Source organism: Salmo salar, chromosome ssa19 (assembly GCF_905237065.1).
Source record: "Salmo salar chromosome ssa19, Ssal_v3.1, whole genome shotgun sequence".
Classification (NCBI taxonomy): Eukaryota; Metazoa; Chordata; class Actinopteri; order Salmoniformes; family Salmonidae; genus Salmo; species Salmo salar.
The window spans coordinates 9427405-9437568 of NC_059460.1; the positions used below are offsets into that span (position 1 = coordinate 9427405).

The window sequence follows — 10164 nt, forward strand, 5'->3', positions numbered from 1 at the left end:
AGGGATGACCTCTTTTTGACAGAGTTGACTTGCATCAATCACAGCCACATGTTGTTGAGTAATGGATACATCAGGACACTTAATATTCGTCTTTCTGATTAGTTCTCTCTTCCAGAGAAAGAAGACCCTCTGAAACCTCTGGCCTGGTGCGGAGGTAAAGTTAGAACGCTCTGGGCTCCATGTCACAATCATGGAGGAGAGGTTTTCTCTCTCTCTCTCTCTCTCTCTCTCGCTCTCTTTCTCTCTCTCTTCCTCGCTCTCTCTCTTTCACTTGAACTCTCTATCTCGCTCTCTCTCTCTTTCGCTCACATACTCTCTCTCTCGCTCTCTCTTGCTCTCTCTCGTTCTTCTGCTCGCATACTCTCTCTCTCTCTCTTACGCTCGCACTCTCTCTCGCTCTCTCTCGCTTTCTCTCTCTCTTTCCCTCTCTCGCTCTCTTTCGCTCTCTCTCTCTCTCTTTCGTTCTCATACCCTCTCTCTCACTCTCTCTTGCTCTCTCTTTCTTCCGCTCACGTACTCTCTCTCTCTATCTCTGTCTCTCTCTGTCTCTCTCTCTGTCTCTCTCTCCCCATAGATGTCATTCATATTGACATTATAATTGTATCTATTAAAGCAAATGATCTGTTATACATTTTGTGGTATAGATATAAGATAGCAGGGAATCCATTCAAAGATATCAAATTTGGCCATCAGTACACTCTCAAAAATAATATGATGCCTCTGTCTTCTGTCTCTGTTCTTGGTGGGGCAGTGCTGGGTTGAGAGGTATAGTTAGAGTCACAAGTAAATATCCCTCAGGTGGATTGTTCTTCACAATGATCAAAGGATAGAGGGATGTTTTATGATGACTGCACTCAGCTTCTCTCTCTCTCTCAGAGTAGCAGTAGTTATTAGTGAGGTCTTAGTGACTTTAAATTGCATTAGCTTGGTTAAGAGAGAGAGACACATCCCCTGTGCTGTAGGAGAACTCTAGAGAGAGAGCCACATCCCCCTGTGCTGTAGGATAACTCTAGAGAGAAAACCATATCCCCCTGTGCTGTAGGAGAACTCTAGAGAGAGAGCCACATCCCCCTGTGCTGTAGGAGAACTCTAGAGAGAGAACCACATCCCCCTGTGCTGTTGGAGAACTCTAGAGAGAGAGCCACATCCCCCTGTGCTGTAGGAGACCTCTAGAGAGAGAACGACATCCCCCTGTGATGTAGGAGAACTCTAGAGAGAGAACCACATCCCCCTGTGCTGTTGGAGAACTCTAGAGAGAGAGCCACATCCCCCTGTGCTGTAGGAGAACTCTAGAGAGAGAACCACATCCCCCTGTGCTGTAGGAGAACTCTAGAGAGAGAGCCACATCCCCTGTGCTGTAGGAGAACTCTAGAGAGAGAACCACATCCCCTGTGCTGTTGGAGAACTCTAGAGAGAGAGCCACATCCCCCTGTGCTGTAGGAGAACTCTAGAGAGAGAACCACATCCCCCTGTGCTGTAGGAGAACTCTAGAGAGAGAGCCACATCCCCTGTGCTGTAGGAGAACTCTAGAGAGAGAGCCACATCCCCTGTGCTGTAGGATAACTCTAGAGAGAGAACCACATCCCCCTGTGCTGTTGGAGAACTCTAGAGAGAGAGCCACATCCCCCTGTGCTGTAGGAGAACTCTAGAGAGAGAACCACATTCCCCTGTGCTGTAGGAGAACTCTAGAGAGAGAACCACATCCCCCTGTGATGTAGGAGAACTCTAGAGAGAGAACCACATCCCCTGTGCTGTAGGAGAACTCTAGAGAGAGAGCCACATCCCCTGTGCTGTAGGAGAACTCTAGAGAGAGGACCACATCCCCTGTGCTGTAGGAGAACTCTAGAGAGAGAACCACATCCCCCTGTGCTGTAGGAGAACTCTAGAGAGAGAACCACATCCCCCTGTGCTGTTGGAGAACTCTAGAGAGAGAGCCACATCCCCCTGTGCTGTAGGAGAACTCTAGAGAGAGAACCACATCCCCCTGTGCTGTAGGAGAACTCTAGAGAGAGAGCCACATCCCCTGTGCTGTAGGAGAACTCTAGAGAGAGAGCCACATCCCCTGTGATGTAGGAGAACTCTAGAGAGAGAACCACATCCCCTGTGCTGTTGGAGAACTCTAGAGAGAGAGCCACATCCCCCTGTGCTGTAGGAGAACTCTAGAGAGAGAACCACATCCCCCTGTGCTGTAGGAGAACTCTAGAGAGAGAGCCACATCCCCTGTGCTGTAGGAGAACTCTAGAGAGAGAACCACATCCCCTGTGCTGTTGGAGAACTCTAGAGAGAGAGCCACATCCCCTGTGCTGTAGGAGAACTCTAGAGAGAGAACCACATCCCCCTGTGCTGTAGGAGAACTCTAGAGAGAGAACCACATTCCCCTGTGCTGTAGGAGAACTCTAGAGAGAGAACCACATCCCCCTGTGTTGTTGGAGAACTCTAGAGAGAGAGCCACATCCCCCTGTGCTGTAGGAGAACTCTAGAGAGAGAACCACATCCCCCTGTGCTGTAGGTGAACTCTAGAGAGAGAGCCACATCCCCTGTGCTGTAGGAGAACTCTAGAGAGAGAGCCACATCCCCTGTGCTGTAGGAGAACTCTAGAGAGAGAGCCACATCCCCTGTGCTGTAGGAGAACTCTAGAGAGAGAGCCACATCCCCTGTGCTGTAGGAGAACTCTAGAGAGAGAGCCACATCCCCTGTGCTGTAGGAGAACTCTAGAGAGAGAGCCACATCCCCTGTGCTGTATGATAACTCTAGAGAGAGAGCCACATCCCCTGTGCTGTAGGAGAACTCTAAAGAGAGAACCACATCCCCCTGTGCTGTAGGAGAACTCTAGAGAGAGAACCACATCCCCCTGTGCTGTAGGAGAACTCTAGAGAGAAAACCACATCCCCCTGTGCTGTAGGATAACTCTAGATAGAGAGCCACATCCCCCTGTGCTGTAGGAGAACTCTAGAGAGAGAGCCACATCCCCCTGTGCTGTAGGAGAACTCTAGAGAGAGAGCCACATCCCCTGTGCTGTAGGAGAACTCTAGAGAGAGAGCCACATCCCCTGTGCTGTAGGAGAACTCTAGAGAGAGAGCCACATCCCCTGTGCTGTAGGAGAACTCTAGAGAGAGAGCCACATCCCCTGTGCTGTAGGAGAACTCTAGAGAGAGAGAGCCACATCCCCTGTGCTGTAGGATAACTCTAGAGAGAGAACCACATCCCCCTGTGCTGTAGGAGAACTCTAGAGAGAGAGCCACATCCCCTGTGATGTAGGAGAACTCTAGAGAGAGAACCACATCCCCTGTGCTGTTGGAGAACTCTAGAGAGAGAGCCACATCCCCCTGTGCTGTAGGAGAACTCTAGAGAGAGAACCACATCCCCCTGTGCTGTAGGAGAACTCTAGAGAGAGAGCCACATCCCCTGTGCTGTAGGACAACTCTAGAGAGAGAACCACATCCCCTGTGCTGTTGGAGAACTCTAGAGAGAGAGCCACATCCCCCTGTGCTGTAGGAGAACTCTAGAGAGAGAACCACATCCCCTGTGCTGTAGGAGAACTCTAGAGAGAGAACCACATTCCCCTGTGCTGTAGGAGAACTCTAGAGAGAGAACCACATCCCCCTGTGTTGTTGGAGAACTCTAGAGAGAGAGCCACATCCCCCTGTGCTGTAGGAGAACTCTAGAGAGAGAACCACATCCCCCTGTGCTGTAGGTGAACTCTAGAGAGAGAGCCACATCCCCTGTGCTGTAGGAGAACTCTAGAGAGAGAGCCACATCCCCTGTGCTGTAGGAGAACTCTAGAGAGAGAGCCACATCCCCTGTGCTGTAGGAGAACTCTAGAGAGAGAGCCACATCCCCTGTGCTGTAGGAGAACTCTAGAGAGAGAGCCACATCCCCTGTGCTGTAGGAGAACTCTAGAGAGAGAGCCACATCCCCTGTGCTGTATGATAACTCTAGAGAGAGAGCCACATCCCCTGTGCTGTAGGAGAACTCTAAAGAGAGAACCACATCCCCCTGTGCTGTAGGAGAACTCTAGAGAGAGAACCACATCCCCCTGTGCTGTAGGAAAACTCTAGAGAGAAAACCACATCCCCCTGTGCTGTAGGATAACTCTAGATAGAGAGCCACATCCCCCTGTGCTGTAGGAGAACTCTGAGAGAGAGAGCCACATCCCCCCTGTGCTGTAGGAGAACTCTAGAGAGAGAGCCACATCCCCTGTGCTGTAGGAGAACTCTAGAGAGAGAGCCACATCCCCTGTGCTGTAGGAGAACTCTAGAGAGAGAGCCACATCCCCTGTGCTGTAGGAGAACTCTAGAGAGAGAGCCACATCCCCTGTGCTGTAGGAGAACTCTAGAGAGAGAGCCACATCCCCTGTGCTGTAGGAGAACTCTAGAGAGAGAGCCACATCCCCTGTGCTGTAGGAGAACTCTAGAGAGAGAGCCACATCCTCTGTGCTGTATGATAACTCTAGAGAGAGAGCCACATCCCCTGTGCTGTAGGAGAAGTCTAAAGAGAGAACCACATCCCCCTGTGCTGTAGGATAACTCTAGAGAGAGAACCACATCCCCCTGTGCTGTAGGATAACTCTAGATAGAGAGCCACATCCCCCTGTGCTGTAGGAGAACTCTAGAGAGAGAGCCACATCCCCTGTGCTGTAGGAGAACTCTAGAGAGAGAGCCACATCCCCTGTGCTGTAGGAGAACTCTAGAGAGAGAACCACATCCCCTGTGCTGTAGGAGAACTCTAGAGAGAGAACCACATCCCCTGTGCTGTAGGAGAACTCTAGAGAGAGGACCACATCCCCTGTGCTGTAGGAGAACTCTAGAGAGAGAACCACATCCCCCTGTGCTGTAGGAGAACTCTAGAGAGAGTGCCACATCCCCCTGTGCTGTAGGAGAACTCTAGAGAGAGAACCACATCCCCTGTGCTGTAGGAGAACTCTAGAGAGAGAACCACATCCCCCTGTGCTGTAGGAGAACTCTAGAGAGAGAACCACATCCCCCTGTGCTGTAGGATAACTCTAGAGAGAGAGCCACATCCCCTGTGCTGTAGGAGAACTCTAGAGAGAGAACCACATCCCCCTGTGCTGTAGGAGAACTCTAGAGAGAGAACCACATCCCCTGTGCTGTAGGAGAACTCTAGAGAGAGAGCCACATCCCCTGTGCTGTATGATAACTCTAGAGAGAGAGCCACATCCCCTGTGCTGTAGGAGAACTCTAAAGAGAGAACCACATCCCCCTGTGCTGTAGGAGAACTCTAGAGAGAGAACCACATCCCCCTGTGCTGTAGGATAACTCTAGATAGAGAGCCACATCCCCCTGTGCTGTAGGAGAACTCTAGAGAGAGAGCCACATCCCCCTGTGCTGTAGGAGAACTCTAGAGAGAGAGAACCACATCCTCCTGTGCTGTAGGAGAACTCTAGAGAGAGAGCCACATCCCCCTGTGCTGTAGGAGAACTCTAGAGAGAGAGCCACATCCCCTGTGCTGTAGGAGAACTCTAGAGAGAGAGCCACATCCCCTGTGCTGTAGGATAACTCTAGAGAGAGAACCACATCCCCTGTGCTGTAGGAGAACTCTAGAGAGAGGACCACATCCCCTGTGCTGTAGGAGAACTCTCTAGAGAGAACCACATCCCCCTGTGCTGTAGGAGAACTCTAGAGAGAGTGCCACATCCCCCTGTGCTGTAGGAGAACTCTAGAGAGAGAACCACATCCCCTGTGCTGTAGGAGAACTCTAGAGAGAGAGCCACATCCCCCTGTGCTGTAGGAGAACTCTAGAGAGAGAACCACATCCCCCTGTGCTGTAGGAGAACTCTAGAGAGAGAGCCACATCCCCTGTGCTGTAGGAGAACTCTAGAGAGAGAACCACATCCCCCTGTGCTGTAGGAGAACTCTAGAGAGAGAACCACATCCCCCTGTGCTGTAGGAGAACTCTAGAGAGAGAGCCACATCCCCTGTGCTGTAGGAGAACTCTAGAGAGAGAACCACATCCCCCTGTGCTGTAGGAGAACTCTAGAGAGAGAGCCACATCCCCCTGTGCTGTAGGAGAACTCTAGAGAGAGAACCACATCCCCTGTGCTGTAGGAGAACTCTAGAGAGAGAACCACATCCCCCTGTGCTGTAGGAGAACTCTAGAGAGAGAGCCACATCCCCCTGTGCTGTAGGAGAACTCTAGAGAGAGAGCCACATCCCCCTGTGCTGTAGGAGAACTCTAGAGAGAGAGCCACATCCCCTGTGCTGTAGGAGAACTCTAGAGAGAGAACCACATCCCCCTGTGCTGTAGGAGAACTCTAGAGAGAGAACCACATCCCCCTGTGCTGTAGGAGAACTCTAGAGAGAGAACCACATCCCCCTGTGCTGTAGGAGAACTCTAGAGAGAGAGCCACATCCCCCTGTGCTGTAGGATAACTCTAGAGAGAGAACCACATCCCCCTGTGTTGTTGGAGAACTCTAGAGAGAGAGCCACATCCCCTGTGCTGTAGGAGAACTCTAGAGAGAGAGCCACATCCCCTGTGCTGTAGGAGAACTCTAGAGAGAGAACCACATCCCCTGTGCTGTAGGAGAACTCTAGAGAGAGAACCACATCCCCCTGTGCTGTAGGATAACTCTAGAGAGAGAGTGCCACATCCCCTGTGCTGTAGGAGAACTCTAGAGAGAGAACCACATCCCCTGTGCTGTTGGAGAACTCTAGAGAGAGAACCACATCCCCCTGTGCTGTAGGAGAACTCTAGAGAGAGAACCACATCCCCCTGTGCTGTTGGAGAACTCTAGAGAGAGAGCCACATCCCCTGTGCTGTTGGAGAACTCTAGAGAGAGAGCCACATCCCCTGTGCTGTAGGAGAACTCTAGAGAGAGAACCACATGCCCCTGTGCTGTAGGAGAACTCTAGAGAGAACCACATCCCCTGTGCTGTAGGATAACTCTAGAGAGAGAACCACATCCCCCTGTGCTGTAGGAGAACTCTAGAGAGAGAGCCACATCCCCCTGTGCTGTAGGAGAACTCTAGAGAGAGAGCCACATCCCCTGTGCTGTAGGAGTACTCTAGAGAGAGAGCCATCTAGGGTTACAGGTATTGATTTTGTAACTGCTACATCAGAGGGTGTAATGCTTTTATAATTTCAAATAAACTGTCTGGTACAAACGACTAATGAGCCAAAGGAACTGAGGGACTGAACCAGGGATGGGGGTTGCTTTCTGAGTGTTGATACCTAAGTCAACATTAGAAGGAGAAATTACCACACAATGTTCTGGAAGTGTTATAGAAGCATACAAGGGTATAGAAGTCTATCAGAGATAATACAAACATTTTACATAATTTATAAAAAAAAATCTAACCAAACAGTTGCAAGTTGAAAATTCAGTATTCCCTCTTTCAGAATGCTAGATTTGTTGTATTGAAGAAAATGTTAGCTCAAATGATGTAATTCATACAATTTAGTGATCAGTTGCCATTTTTTTGTTTACCATCTACATATCATCAATTAACCAAACTGATGAGCTATCATTTTCGAAAGAAGACAATGGTTATATTTACTGTGGTGTTACTTGGTGTGAAATTGCAGATTTGTCAAAACAAATGATCAGAAAAATTAAAAACAAAAACAGGAAGAAGATTATGGTTGTTTTGGATGATGCTTAAAGTCTGTTGTGCCCTTATTCTCTCTCTCTCTCTCTCTCTCTCTCTCTCTCTCTCTCTCTCTCTCTCTCTCTCTCTCTCTCTCTCTCTCTCTCTCTCTCTCTCTCTCTCTCTCTCTCTCTCTCTCTCTCCCCCTCTCTATCTCTCTCTCTATTTTCCCCTAACACCACAGACCGCAGGCTGCTGGAAGCAGCTTAGAAATCTCTTACATCTGGAGGAGCCATAATTCATGGGATTTGGCCTGACAGCCATGACAGCAGTGGTGTGTGTGTGTGTGTGTGTGTGTGTGTGTGTGTGTGTGTGTGTGTGTGCGTCTCTCTCGCTCTCTCTTCGTCTGTATGTGTGTGAGAGAGGACGAGCAGAAGTGGGGGACACATCTGCTTTCTCGCGCTCTTTCTCGCTCTCTCTCTCTCTCTCTCTCTCTCTCTCTCTCTCTCTCGCTCTCTCTCTGGCTCTCTCTCTCTCTCTCTCTCTCTCTCTCTCTCTCTCTCTCTCTCTCTCTCTCTCTCTCTCTCTCTCTCTCTCTCTCTCTCTCTCTCTCTCTCTCTCTCTCTCTCTCTCTCTCTCACTCCCTGTCTGTTGGCTCCTCCAGTCTCTTTCATGGCATGCCAGACACTCCCTGTGTAGGCCCTAAATATTACACAGACAGTAGCTATCGCTTCCAACACCAGATCCCACATTCCAGATTCCAGCAGTGAGCTATGTGTGTATTTGTGTGTGTGTGTGTGTGTATCAGATTTCAGCAGTCTTGCCTGCTAAGCTGTGCAGCACATGAGGACCCATTGTTCCAGAGATGGGGGTCATGTCTCTCTCTCTCCTGCCCTCTCTCTCCAGATATTCATGTGAAGATTTTTTCATGTTACATTAGATTTATGGGCCCAGCCGGCCCCGTGCAGTGAGAAAATATGATACCATCTACCAAGCTGATTGTTTTGGTGTGTTATGGGGTTGTGTGCTTAGTCTGTGTTTGTGTGTCTGTGTGTTTGTGTGGCTGTGTGTGTATGTGTGTGTGTTTGACAGGGATGAAGAGGGTGACATTTACAGGTAGGCCAGTGTACGTTATTGTAGTGGAGCCGATAGGTGTGTGGGGAAAGAGGGAGAAAAGAGAGAGAGAGAGAAAGAGGTATGATGCAGAGATGTAACGGATACTAACCTCTGGACACTAGCTTCTTGCATACATCCAGGAATGAATCGAGGTAAATTCTTTGGTTCATTTCTCTCAAGGACCCATTGTCAAACATCGGTATTATAATTGTTACACTGTTGCAATTGTAGACACACCACCTGTGGTCTAACATACATCAGCAGGACTCAATGTTTTCTGCATCTTGTTATTTGTGACAAGGCCCTACTGATCTGATTAAAGGAGCATCGTCACATGCATATTTCTGTGGCCATAGGCAGCTACTTGTTGTCTGTTTACAAATGTTTCTTTGAATTCTCTTTTCCCTTCATCCATTCCAGAACTGTCACCCAAATCAACGGTCGGCGTTCTCAAAGAGATTTTGCAGAATTCCGGATCAGAATATTGTAGGTAATGTCTGATGTCTGCCTCCTTTTGATGTGGAGCGAGGAGTGAATACACAAACGCAACGAGGGGATCTAGCAGTGAAAAGTGTGTGTGTGTTATATCATGTGAACATGACATTAGCCTTGTCGGGGGCAGGACTTCTCTCCCATCCTGGAGAGAAAAAGGGAAATGGATGGAAAGAAGAAAGGAATGAGATAATAACAAATAAAGAAGGGAAACATAAAGAATCTGTAATCCTGTGTTTGTTTGAGTGCTTAACGTTTTTTGTTACTGTTTGAATAAAGCTCAATCCTTTTATGAAATAGCACTTTGTGTTAGTATTTGTCAAGAGGGTTTTTATTTTTTTTACCGTACAATTTTATTGATGAATGACTACAGGAGAAAGTATATGAGCAATTAGAAATATGTAGCTAAATAATATTTGTAGACAATAACCACACAATTGTTACAAAATGTGTGAATTTGTAGATATACATATTACATGTTTCTATATTGCTTTTTGGTCAAAATAAATGAAAAAACTAAATCAAACAAAGAAAATGATTATGTTTGTGTTTCTTATTTTTTACAACCGAGGGATTCCGACGGGATTCCAACGCTGTCGTTTTCGATATGTTCCATAATGACTCAAACAGATTTATACAACCACTTCTGTTTCTCATCCCTCATTTCCTCTGATCCCTCTCCTTCCCTCTTTCTCTCTGTTTCCATCTCTCTCTCTCCCCCCCTCTGAACAGCTGCTGGCTATAGCAGACACGTGAAAAGAAGGATGGAAAGGTATTTCCGAAGCTCAGACATTTGCTGCTACTGTCCTCTCTTTTCTGTCAGATGAGTACGCCTATATGACTTTAACATACAGACTACTAACACACACACACACGCACACACACACACACACACACGCACACACGCACACACGCACACACACACACACACACACACACACACACACACACACACACACACACACACACACACACACACACACACGCACACACGCACACACACACACACGC

General features: G+C 48.5%; 1 long non-coding RNA gene across 2 annotated transcripts in view; it reads left to right on the forward strand.

The window, feature by feature from the left end:
- LOC106578400 (uncharacterized) overlaps positions 1-9954 on the forward strand; it is a 51046-nt gene extending 41092 nt beyond the window's left edge. The window contains exons 3-4 of one of the 2 annotated variants that reach the window (XR_001322453.2): positions 9082-9151; positions 9886-9954. This is a non-coding gene — a long non-coding RNA (uncharacterized lncRNA). Of the gene's footprint in view, positions 1-9081; positions 9675-9885 lie in introns of those variants that run through there. The other variant, XR_006760679.1, reaches the window with a different exon arrangement.
- Positions 9955-10164: the final 210 nt, after the last annotated feature.